Source organism: Gracilinanus agilis, chromosome 6, assembly GCF_016433145.1.
Source record: "Gracilinanus agilis isolate LMUSP501 chromosome 6, AgileGrace, whole genome shotgun sequence".
Taxonomy (NCBI): Eukaryota; Metazoa; Chordata; class Mammalia; order Didelphimorphia; family Didelphidae; genus Gracilinanus; species Gracilinanus agilis.
The window spans coordinates 145,692,455-145,706,774 of NC_058135.1; positions in this window are offsets into that span (position 1 = coordinate 145,692,455).

The following is a 14,320-nucleotide window of genomic DNA, read 5'->3' on the forward strand; positions in this document are numbered from 1 at the left end:
AGGAAGGGAGGGAGGAAGGGAGGAAGTAAAGAAGGGAGAAAGGAAGGGAGGAAGGAAGGGAGGAAAGAAGGAAGGAAGGAAGAAAAGAAGGAAAGAAGGGAGGGAGGAAGGAAGAAAAGAAGGAAAGAAGGGAGGGAGGAAGGGGAGGAAGGAGCATTTTACAATGTTATTTCATTTGATCTTCTCAATAACCTTGTGAAGTCAGTGTTGGAATTTTGCCTATATTCTAATTGAGGAAACTGAAGCAAACAGAAATAAAGTGTCTTCCTCATGGTAATATAACCAGCATGTGTCTACAGGCAGATTTGAACTTGTTGTGTATTACTTACTACTTGTATGGGCTGGTTTATTTTGCAACAACAGCATAGGAAATTAATCAAGGGATTGAGAACTGTTCAGAAAATGATATTCCCTCTCAATTAAGCGAATTTTGTTGTAAAGGGGAGCCAAGACAAGCTACCATGAAAGTTAAAGTATTGTCTTACAGTGTAATCCAAAAGAACCATGGCTGAGCCAAATCTATAAAATACTCACCAAATACAGGTAGTTGATGAAATTCAGAGTCTATAATAACAGAAAGGCACCGAGATGAATGAATGATGAGAGAAAGATTAAATGAGACACATTTTTATTGGGAACAAAATTATGGGCCTGAGCAGAGCACTTGAGTGAGTACATGGGATTTGGTGCTTGGGCCTAAAGAAGAGATTGAAGAAATAGACAAACTCTATTTATTACTTTATTGATCAGACTATTTTTTCAATGCCAACTGATATCCCCCAAAACATTCACACACACACACACACACACACACACACACACACACACACACACACACACATCTTTTAAGACTTAGAGAACTACTTTAAACACAAATTTTATGTTCTAAAATATACTCAGAAGTGAAACTTCCTGAAATATTAAGTGCTTTGAAGCCTTTCTCCTCTACTTAAGATCAAAGTGACACCAGTCAAGTTATTTAACCTCTCTGGATCTCAGCCTCTTAATATTAAAATGGGAGGATTGTACTAGATCTCTAAGTTCCCTTCTAGTTGTAAATCTGTCATCCTAGAAGTCTTTAAAATATAAAACTCTAGAAAAAAATTATAGCATCGGGGAGGCTACAGAAGGGTATTTTGTCAATGATAGTTCATTTCAATTTAACAAGCATAAATTAAAGGTACTTTGTGCTAGGCTCTGAGATTAAAATACTTCATGCTCTCAAGGGGTTTCATATCTCCTGAGGAGGGTGGGCAACAGGGAGCAAAATGACTGAACAAGTTTGTGAGTGAATTATAAATTTAAAAATCTGAATTTTATACAACCTATAATGTGTTGCTATAATTGAATTGATGTACATATATGTGCATGTATGTATAAATATATATATTTCAGATTCATTCACATTGTTTATAGACTGCACTACACTGATTGCTTCTTAATATTAAAAGAAAGCAAGAAAACTCCCTGATATATTGAATGAACACTGCATTAAAATCTTGTCATATGGTATGGCCACAATTCTCACCAAATGAGCTGCCATGTATTGGGAGTGGATCCAACATCACTCGAGAGACTGCCTATAGCATCATTGAGATTACAGGTATATTGGGGAAATTCAGTTGTTCCTCTAAAACTATCCTCCTAGTTGCCAAGTTTCTGCTTGAAGTGAATGAGTCTATGTGAATTATAAACTCTAGGAAAAATAGATTGGATAATGGAAGCACCAGAGGACCCTTAACTCGAGTCACGCAGCTATAAAGTTCTGTATGTATTACATGCTTCTTCAAAGGATTCTTTATTCTTTCTGGTGCCTTTCTACCTCCATAATAGATGTATGCATGATGCATTTATGTGCATTACCCAGTACTAAAAATGAATCAGAGTAATGCTCTCCTTCACTTCTCCCCAGTGATGAGATAATACTTGGGGTAGGCAATGCCATTCTCTGTGGATTTTGACAAACTTGAGATAATTTAATGGAGCAATAAAGGCACACCAGGATTGCAAGTCTTATGGCAAAATCAATCTCGAGGCAGTATTATTTACAAAGAATGGGCGAGAATCGCTAATGTAAGTCAACAGAAATTTGTGTGGCTATATTTTCTGAAGAAATTTTTCTCCATGCTCCTTTTTGCCTAATGAAAAATTGATATAGCTGATCTGCCCTCTGAGGAACCAAGGAGGATGGGCCCACAGTCTATATATGAATGCAACATGGTGTGAGGCTTCTCATTTCCATAGGATGCCATTTCCTCTGGAAAAAAATAAAAGGATATTTTGTACTTGCTTGAGGTTTTGGTATTCTAGGTGCCCCTAGAATCGAAATTCCAAGATCAAAATTAAACAGACCTTCTTACTCATCAAGAGTTTTTACTCTACATGTATATTAGTGATTGTGTTGCAAGTAATGATGACTGCCAAAAATTTTTTTGTGGTTTAAGAACAAATGGACCACTATGGACAGGTAGTAGTGTAGAGACCTTTTTTTAAAAAAAAATAATTAAGGTGCTTCATTTAAAGACTTTATTGAATTGTGTCTCCTGTCCCCAGTTTAGGGAGATGAGAAAGAAAGGGGGTACTTAGGGAAGGCTAGTCTCCATGAACATAAGAAAATACATGTGACAATTGAAATATTGCTCTCATAACCCTTCCCTTCATAATGCCTTTCACACTATAGTGAAAAAAAATGAAAACAGCTGCAGGAAAATCCAAATGAAAGTCATCCATTTTTAGCTTAAAAATAATAATATCAAATACTTCAGGCTCATGCTTCTTGTACTTCTTGTATGAAGAGGACTTTCAAAGTGAAGGGCTCCAACAGAACATTATTTGAAGACCAAAGGACTTAAGCTAAATTGAAAGATAGAGTAAATATTCTTGTGGTACTAAATGAGTTCATATTTTGAAAAAAAAAAGAGTGATTCAACTCTTAGCCATGAGGCTAAAGTCCCTTAAAAAGTAGCAATAAAATAGCAATATGTCCTGCCGCCATTCTGACTCTATTTACTCTTATAAGCAGTAAATGAAAATTAGACATGTTTTTATTTAATTCCTATACTTATATAATATTTAACTTCAGAAAGAGATTTCAGTTTCATTAATGGGATGACAGAACACCAGATATTTAACCGATGTCCACTGTTATCAACTGCTGTGTTAGAAATTGAAAACGCCTTTTCTTGTGCTTTAAAATTGTATTAGTGGAATCATTCTCTTGTTCTCCCCTTCAAAACCTATTCTTAGTTTCTATTTGTGTTAACTTAATTTTTTTCATGCTCTTTGGCTTTCCTTTCTAAAAGTCTCATCAGTTTTTGTATCATTTTTTCATGTAAACTTTGGGCCATTCACACAGGAACTTTTAATTTCAATTATTTTCTGTCTAATTTTTCCTGCTATCTTTATGAAGACACACTAAGTTCTTGAAGTCTTTTGAATAGTGGTGCCAAATATTTGAATACATATATTCTTTGCTTAATATTATTTTCCATATAAAACCTTTCCTGATTTCTCTGGTGAAAGTGTTTGGGTTTTTTCTCCTCAGTCATTACTAGAGCATCCTGTATTTTGCCCTATTTTATGTGACTTTGGAATAGACTTATTTGTGTATATTCTACATCATACAGTAGAATGTAAATTCCTTTGACGAAAGGATTTGATCATTTAAAAAAAGCTTTTTTAATTCTAGCTTTTATGAAGGACACCATTGTATAACAATAATGAGAGGCAACTTAGTATACAGGATATAGAGTTGACTTTAAAGATTAGGTATTATTATTATCCTCATTTTACAGATGAGGAAACTGAGGTGCAGAGAGTTTAAGTGACTTGCCAGGGTCATATAGCAGGAAAACATTTGAAAGGAAATGTGAGTTATAGATCCAGTATTATTGACTCCAAGACCTGTTCATGATTCACTATGTTAAACTATTTCCCTGCATGAATAGAGAATTGGTTTCAGAGTCAAGAAATCAAGAAGACTTGTGTTCAGCTTCTGCCTCTAGTATATACAAGCTTATGACTCTGGGCAAGACACTTAACTTTACAGAACAGGTACTAATTTTCTTTGACAGAGGAAGATTCCCCATTAGTTTCTCCTTCTACAAATAACTTCATTGGAGCCTCTACATACATACCATAGCAAACTGAACAACTCCTAGCACAAAGCCTTGCTCAGGGCAAATATTTAATATATGCTTAATAAATAAAATTGAATTTTCATCAATATATAACCTCACTTTCTAACTTTACTAATATGTAAGCCAGGTGACATGAATTCTTACAATTCTTCTCATTCCCACTTTGAATCATCTGTGTCTTCACTTGTCCTCTTCTACCTTCCAGTCTTAGAGGAAATAGTACTTCTACTTGAGGCCAAGTGATCAGCAATTTTAATATTTATAAGAAGTTTTAAGATTTATGAAGCACATTAAAGCTAACATAACTCATGATTTCCTCTCAAAAAACTCCTTCATTTCGCAGTTGAAGAAATTGAGGCTAAAAATTAGGTAATTTACTCATAATGACATGAGCTATAAATGTTAGCAGAGGAATTTGAACCCAGATTTCTTGATTTGATTGCTAAGACTCTTTCCATCATGTCTTTCTTCCTTGATCCAATGCCTTCCACCTAATTCAGGACCAAACGTTTAAAAATGTATTTATTTTTATTTTCAACATTGTGTTTTATTTTTTATATCATTCTTCTTAAATTTTGAGTTCTAAATTCTTTCCCTCCTCATTCCCATCCCATCCATACCCACTTAGAAGCAATCATACATGTGAAATTGTATAAGACATATTTCCATATTATTCATATTTTTAAAAAGCAAGAAAAATAAAGAAAGGAAAATTATACTTCATCATACATTCTGACTTTATCAGTTCTCTTTCTAGAGGTGGATAATTTTTTTATCATGAATACTTTGGAATTATCTTGGATTGTATTTTTTTAAACCCTTACCTTCCATCTTGGAGTCAATGCTGTGTATTGGCTCCAAGGCAGAAGAGTGGTAAGGGTAGGCAATGGGGGCCAAGTGACTTGCCCAGGGTTACACATCTGGGAAGTGTCTGAGGCTGGATTTGAACCTAGGACCTCACATCTCTAGCCCTGGCTCTCAATCCACTGAGCTACCCAGCTGCCCCCATCTTGGATTGTATTGATGGGAGTAGCCAAGTCTTTCACAGTTGATCAATACATCATTACTGTTATTATGTAGAATGTTCTCCCATTTCTTCTTATTTCACTACAAAATAGTTCATATAGATCTTGACATTTAATTTTGAAGTCATCTCCTAATAATTTTTTTATAGCTCAAAAGTATTCCATCACTATCATATGCCACAACTTATTTAACATTTTCCCAAATGATGAAAATCCCTTTGTTTTCTATATCACCACAAAAAAACTGCTATATTTTTGTACTGCTGTAAGATAAATTAATAAATGTTACAACAGTACATTTCAATCAATTTCCTTTTTCTTTGATCTCTTTGGGATTCAGAACTAGTGGAGGTATTTCTGGGCAAAGGGGTATCTACAGTTTTTTAACTTTTGGGTATAGTTCCAAATTATTCTCCAAAATGTTTGAACCAGTTCATTACTCCACAAATAGTTCATTATTATACATATTTTCCCACTTCCCCTCCAGCATTTGTATTTTTGATAGGAATGAGGTGGCAATTCAGAGCTGTTCTAATTTGCATTTCTCTAATCTATAGATTTTGAGCATTTTTAATGTAACTATTGTTATGTAAAGGATGGCAGCATGGAATCCCTGCAAAATACAGGGTCAGCCTCACCCAGAATGCCAGGGGACCCCCCCCCCCGGAGCACTTTGGAGTGAGGAGACAGTTGAGAAGGGTTGAGACAGTTGCTTTCTGGGGGTTGAGGTGAGCGGATCACCTGCAAAATACAGAGATTCCATATTGCCATCCTTTATATAACACTGTAGATGACTTTGATTTCATCTTCAGAAAACTGGCTGTTTATATCCTTTGAATATTCATCAGCTTAGGAATGGCTCTTATTTTTTTTATAAATTTAACTCAGTTCTATACTCAGAATTCATGTGAGAGATGAAATCTATATCAGAAAAGCTTTCTGTAAAATTTATTGATAACTTCATTGTTTATGTTATCTTTTAGCAGAAAGTGGCTTCCCTGATTATCTCCATTATATTTCTGTGATTTCTGATATCATGACTATTTCTTTTCCTCATTTTTCCTCTACCACTTATCTTTTTCTTTATTCAGGATTCTCATTGGTTCTATGCCCAATCATCATTTTTCTTTGAAGCTTTGCTTTTTAGTGCTTTTTATTTTTTGTTTTTTCTGAATTGGTGTTCTGTTCTTCCCTGCCACTGTATTAGCCTTTTATAATCAACTGCTATTTTTTTGTTCATTTTTCACATTTTTTTTTACTTTAAAGTTTATGTTAAAATTGGGTTGGGCTAACTCATGGGGATGGGAAAACACTTTTCAAAGTTTTAGACTTTTTCATCCTGCTGTTTTCAGAGCTCGTGCTAGAAGTTTGCAAGTTCTTAATGCTTCTAAGGTGATGTTATTTTTGGAGCAGCATGGTCATTGTTCTCCCAGTCTATACTCTGATCTTTACCCAGGAAAAGCTTGTAGCTACAATCACTAATACACTTAAAAAAATCTTCCATCTTAGAATCAAGACAGAAGAGAGGTAAGGGCTAGGCGATGGGGATTAAGTGACTTGCCCAGGGTCACATAGCTAGGAAGTGTCTGAGGTCAGGTTTGAACCCAGGATCTCCCATCTCTACTACCTCCTTTCTTCTCACTTATACACATTCTCATATCTTCCTTATTTTATACACACACATAAACATACATACACTTCATAAACAAAATTAAATCTTTTCACTGACCACAAGAAACCTGAGTATTTTATGTTTCTTCTCCCTTTAACTTGCAAGGGTACATTACTTTTGCCTCCTTTTCACTACTTAATTACTTCCTCCATGAAATCTTACCTGAATGTAGAAAAATCTCACATATTTTATCACTTCCAGACATACATTCATATTTTTCCTACCACCTTTGTAAAGTTTTCTCTGAAATGATCTTTACCTCCAGTGACCTTTTAAAGTATCTTTTTATAGCCCTCATTCATGTATTCATTTAATCATTCATTTGACAAGCATTTACTAACTGAGATCTATGTGTCAGGAAATTTGCTTGGTTCTACGAATAAAAAGACAAAAAGAAAACAGTTTCCGTTCCCAGAGTGCCTCTATTCTACTTGATGATACACAATAGATATAAATTTGATATAAAGAATATTTTTTGGTATTTCTGAAAAAAAAAAAAGTGGTACTATCATCTTAGAGGATCAGGACTCAGATAGAAGATATCATGAGCTAAACATTCAAAGAAGGGAGGAATTCTAGGATGAAAAGGTAAGCAGGAGGAGAAGGGTATGCATTCCAGTAATGGTGTTCAGCCTATGCAAAGGTCAGGAGATGAGAGCTGGGACGTGGTACCCTAAGCAATTCCTTATGTCTATACTTTATAAATGTGATGAACAACATCTATTAAGGGCATTTAAACTCTAGGAGCTTCCTGAAAAAATGAATTTGTCCTCCCTCCCTCTTATATATAAGGTACTGTGCCTAGTACTTGGGAATCCTTGCCTTTGTTTACTCACATTTCAACTCAAATTCACCTTTTATAAACCAGAAATTAAGGAAACATCTTTTTTGCTGGATAGATTGCAGACTGTACCTCTGAAGGAGGACCAACATTATTGAGATTACAGACCAGTTAAAGCATTTAAATATAGTAAATAATATTAACTTTTTATAGATGTATTTTGATGTAAGTTAATGACTTGAAAACTCAACCAAGAAGAGATAATTTTTCTTTTTAAGTCTTGCAGTATTATTAATTCAACTATTGCTATTAGTAGTTACTGTCTATACAGGGGAAATAATATCAGCTCTTCATCTACAATTCAGCCAGTTCAAGTTATTCCTGCATTGATCTGCTAAGAGATAGTATTTTCACATCAACATTTTAGACTCAATTGAAGGAGAAGCTTTGAAATTAAATGGATTTATTTCATCCAAAAGGAATACTGTTTATCCAGAAGATCTTGGGAGGCAGCAGGTTTTAAAATCTAGGGATTTCAAATGAAGAATTATGAATTGATAGTGCTGACATGTGCAACCCTTTCCCAGACCCTATATCTGCAGTCTTGAACTAATTCACAGCTCAAATTCCAGTTTTAATGTATAGAGGAAAGTGTAAAATATTCCTCCTCCAAAACTGTATCTTGTACTTTTCAAGTATTTTTTAAATAGATCTTATTTTGCATCATGTCACTTTTGTTTATAAACTATGGATACAATAAATATAGTTGTGTTCCTATAACAAAAATTTCTTTAAAATTTTGGAGTCACACAACTTTAAATTTCCAAATGAGAGAATTTCATGGAATAAAAATAGGTCCTTCTTGCTACCTTCCTGCCCCTTCCATCTCAAAGAAGTACAAGAAGAATATAAATCATGTCTGAATCTATAAATACAACATATGGTAAATAGATATTATATACATATCATGTATGTTGTTATTGTTCATCCCTTATTTTTGAGGAGGATTGACAATATCATGGGAAAATAGCTTGAGTTCTTCATGGAATGCACATATGTGAGGCAAAGTTCCACAAAATCATTCTCACTCTCTTAAAGAATCATTTAAGTCTAGTGGCAAGAAAAAAGTTAGAATGACTGGCAATGGGTAATGCTTCTCAAGCCTGAGTACCCTTCCTCTTCTTTGGCAGTAATAGAAAAGTAGAAAGGAATATAAATCTCACAGTTTTTAGGACATTTTTCAAATTAGCTTAGCTGTTGAGACTTTAAAGGTAAGATCCTTCTCTAATGACTAACATGTAGATCTATAGTTAGACAAACAAAAGTACATAAATAAATTTGGCCTTCTCACAATGAAATCAGGAGACAAAAGGAAATTGCAGTTAAACGGAATGATGGCTACAGAAATAATAAATAAAGAAGTCATTAGAATTTCTTTTATCATACACTCCTAAACAAGAAATAACATTTCATGGGACATTAAGTCATTTATTTCTGTATTCATAACTATTTGCTAAGATGCTAGAGTGGATGTAATTGGAGTTTAGGTACAGTATCTGTTACAACAATGGGAAGGAAGAGAAATTTTATAGAGAAATCAGTAATATCCAAATTAAATGATTTGACATTCAGTAACTTCATTGCAAAGTTGCAAGTAGGTAAGAAAGATGAAATACATTTTGGAAATTAAGTTGCAGAAATATGGAGAAATAGAGAAAAGGTTTAGTTTGTATGCTACCCAGAAGCCTTATGTAATATATCATTATTATTTTAATTGAGAAAATATTTCATTTTTCTAGATAGGGTGAGCTCCAAATTATATAGCAACAAATGAAATTTATGCTAAAAGATGGGAAATGGTTCCTTACTGATATGAAATATTCGTGAATCAGTTGTCCATATAACAACCATACCAACAACTTTTTTTTTCAGAATGATCAAAATTAGTACAAAGCAATAAGAAAAAATAAAAAGATAAAAGCATTGCATGCAAACAAAAATATTTCAAACATGATAATTAAATAGATAACTAAAGCAGAAAATGTCAACATTTTAGGAGACTTTGATTTCAGGGATTTCATACAAATACTTAATTGATATAAGCCAATTGTTATAAGGAAGAAATTGCCAACTAGAAATACATGGAAGGCAAGAATAGCACTAGTCAAGTCTCTCATTTTGTTTTTTTAGTCCAAAGAACATGATTTAATTAAATTCCTACTACCTACAAGTCAAAATGTGTTTCTATTTTCAACTTTTCTTTATATGTGTACAAAATTTATGTCTTTGTATGTGTGTAGTTGGAAGGAAGGCAGAGTTGAGGGAGTGTTTTCTCTGATTCACTTTCTTAATATATAACTAAAATTTAAGTTAAGATTTTGCTTTCAGTTTGTTCTGTACAAATACCATCTTTCTGAGTTTTATTTTATCTAGTTGTCTCAAGTTGTTCTTATCACTATATAAGAAAAGGTGTAATAAAGAAGCATTTTTCCTTTTATATTTCCCCAGTGTCTAAATTTTATAATCTTAGCTATAATGCACTTTTCTCTGTTCCAGGGGTAGAGCTTTGCAGGAGACTGACAAAAACTCTAATCAAGGCCCTCAGGCTGCTCTTCAGATAGAATTGTACCCTGGGAGGATTAAAGATGTTTGGTAATAGTACAAACTCCAATACTTCCTATGTATTTTATCCTTAGTCAGAAAATGTGGAAATACTCCAGAGAGTTCTGCAAATTTGCTTCTAGATTTATTCAAATCCTGTTTTTGGTGGTGTCATAGGCAAGAAAAAGAGACAATTAAGTAAACAATTAGATTTTTCTACTTAAAATCTTGGAATACTAAAAAAAATAGTTGTACAGGTAACTACAGATATATTCCCTGGGGCAAAGAGGTCTTGGGGGCAGGCAATGATTATCTCTCTTGAATGGGTGAGGATGAATTGCTTGTAGATTTCCCCATGCCCAGGGTAAAGTATATTTGTTATAAGAATTAGAACATTCCTTTAGAGATCAAGATGATTTATCTAAAAAATATGAACTGTTGATTTCATTAAAATATCTTTCTATCTGAAACTGCAATGTTTCATTGTGGTTAGCTTGTTGTATCTTTGAATCAGATCAAGATGAATTGGGTTCAAGTAAATAAGAGAGAAGGAATAAGTCATAAGAAGACAGCATCTGTGTCAGGCACTCTGCTAAGAGTTTTAAAAATATTATCTCATTTGATAATACAATAATTCTGAGAAGTAGATGTAATTATTATCCCCATATTGGCATTGAAGAAACTGAGACAAAGAGGTTAAGTGACTAGTCTAAAATCACACATCTCATAACTATCTGAAGTCCAATTTGATCTGAACTTTTCCCAATTCTGCAGGAAGCATTCTATCAGTTGTGCCACTATTTAATTCAGTTAATGTCTCTGAATCCCAGTTTCCTTCTCTGTAAAACAGAAATAATAATATCCATAGCTCATATCTCAAGGGACTGTTGTGAGGTTCAAATGAGAAAAAAATGTTGTTTTACAAATGTTAAATATTGCCTAAATATCAGGAACTTTGAAGTCATCAACTTTAAATAGTCTCTATGGTGTTTCTAGAAGCATGTTTTTCTTCTTTAAAATTTTCAAAACATTATTATTTCCCATTATTAACAATAATATTATAAGGTTGTGAGTAGGAATAACAGGTTCAAGTACATGATTACTAAGGTCTTATCTAGCTCTGGATTGTACGAGTTCTATCTTCATTTGATAATATTTTAACTAATTAGCTGCTTAGAAAGGCATATTTACTTTGTTAGGTTATTGAAATAATCCATGCATTTGTATGATGTGTCTTCTGTAAATTAAGTTTTCATGACTTTTGTTTTTCCATCTTTTAATATATTAAAATCATGGTGTTCATTTTCACCAATTTTAATTTAAATAATGAATTGAGATCTTTGGTCTTAATAAATAATTTTAAAATGAAATGTCCTGAAAACTAACTTTAATGTGTAGAAAGATTCAAAGATGAGAATAATTGAGAGGGTAGGTAGTGAAGTAATTGACAGTAAGACAAATTCTTTAGATAGACTAGCCTGGTTCTTTTTATACTTAATCAACTGAAATGTCAGTTAAGTCATTAGGTCTTCTTTTAACGGACTGTGATGTCATTGTTTCCTTTGAAATTGACCTGATAGGGCTGTGAATTAGGAACCACAGCAATGTTTCTCTTATATTCTTTTCAAATTGGCTGCAAATGGATGTTTCTGCCATTTTTATGAGGGGAAAGAAACATTCCCAGGTCACATTTCATTGAAAGGCATCATGTCTTTGAATGCTAGTGTTAGCTGTATTGTAGTGATAAATCCAATGGTTTTGAAGTCTAGGGGTCCTGAGTGGAAAGCTTCTGCTGCATATTTACTGGATGACCGTGGATATTCCCCATCTTCTCTGTGTCTCAGGTTTTTTTTCCTCCATGAAATAAAGGAACTAGAGGAGACCATGATACTGCCTTTTATTTCCACTTCTAAGTTATAATTGTTACTCAAAGGAATGAAGACTTTGGTAAATACAATGTGTTCTCAAGAATTTTGTTGGGTCTGCTATAAACAAACAAAAAAAAAACCCTGTCCTGTTGGTAGTCCTATTAGTGCTATAATAAAAAAGATAAAGAACGGAATAAAAGCATGGAATAATGGCCAGACAGGTAGGTCTAGCTATGAGTACTTATTTTCATTGTCTGAATATCCCAGGCCCAAGCATAGTACCTTTTAAATAATAGGTATTTAAAAAAATTTCTTGATTGAGTGACCTGTACAACTTATTTCTTCTGGACAAGCCTCTTAACTTCTCAATAACTATTTAGGAGAGATGAATTCTTGATCTGCATTTGTGATAAGTTGGGAAAATAGTGATATTTACACACCAAGAACCACCAAAGCTGAAGAAATGACTAATCTGAACTTAAATAAATAATAAAACACATAAAAAGGAGAAAAAATGCTCTTAGATTTCCATGTATTAGATGGTTTTTTTTTTGAGGAATCTTTTGGAATTAAAGGAAACAAATGAGTTTGATTTGAGAAATAAAATAATAAAATCTTTGAAATAAAAGTTATTTAATTTCAGTAGCACATAACTGCCCTTGCTTATAGTTTAAAATAGCTGTATGTTTCTGATGGGCAGATTATAGGGGGTGGTTACAGTAGAATGACTACTTATTTGCTTTAAGTTGTTTAGAGTAGAATACCTTTTCATTGAGACAGAGTATCTTGAACTTAGCTCTGTTTCATTCTGCTTCATTTATTATCTAGAAACTATTTTTTACCTTTTAGATTTTGGGTATATAGTAGAAAAGGGAAAAATATTTTGAATCTTGCTCATTTCCTCATTTTCTGTTTGGCAACTCATCCCTTTTCAACTCCCAACTTAATGATTATTTCCATCATCTACTTCCTCTGGTACTTTTCAATGACTGCAACACAATTATACTGACTGACCTTAATATTAATTTATTTTACTTAAATACAACAAAATTTTAATTGAGGAATGCCAATTCTCTTTGGAATATAGACCTAGTAGTAATATTGAGTTTACTGATTACTAGGTTGCTATGGTCATTTGTTTGTAGATTATATAATCTCCTCCTTTAATCTAATAATCAGTTTTCTAGACAATAACAGATTGTTTTGATGATTACTGCTTTGTAATACAGTTTGAAATCACATAGGGCTAAACCAACTTCCTTCATGTTTTTATTCTTATTAAATATCTTTATAACTTGACCTTTTATCCTACCATGTGAATTTTGTTATTTTTTTTAGCTCTATAAAATACTTTTGAGTACTTAGATTGGTATGGCAATGAATAGGTAAATTAATTTAGGCAAAATTGCCATCTTTATTATATTGGCTCAGCCTACCAGTGAGTAATTAGTGTTTTTCTAACTGTTTAGTTCTTACTTTATTTGTGTGAAAAGTGTTCTATAATTGTGTTCATATAATTCTGGATTTGGTTTGGTAGGTGCAATCCAGGCATTTTACATTGTCTTCAGATCATTTGAATGGAATTTCTCTTTCTATTTCAAGATTTTAATTTTTTTTTGGTGGCCAGAAGGAAAGAGGTGTTTATTTATTCAAAAACATTTTCTTGATCTATTAAGATAGTCATTTCTTTTGTTTTTGTTATTAATATGGTCAATTGTGCTGATAGTTTTCATAATATTTAAATTTTCACATTTTTCTGACATAAAACCCACCTGATAATAGTGTTTGATTCTTGTAATATATTGCCATAATCATCTTGCTAGTATTTTATTAATTTTTTACTTTAACATTCATTAATTTGTCTATATTTGGTCTTTGGTTTTCTTTTTCTCTCTCTTTTTTTCTTCTTCCTGGTTTAAGTATTAGAACCACACATATGTCATCAAAGGAATTTGGTAGAATTCATTATTAATCTATTTTACAAACATGTTATATAATATGGAATTAATGTTTGCAAGAACGGAAATAATAAATTGGTGGATTGACAATTTGGTAAATTAGATTTTTGGTAGAATTTACTTAAAAATAAATCCATTTTGACCATGGAGATTTTATTCATAGTAATCGAAAGATGGATCATTCAATTTCTATTTTGTAATGGGGTTAAGTATCGTACTTGCTTTTCTGTGAATTTGAGAAGTTATATATATATATATATATATATATATATATAT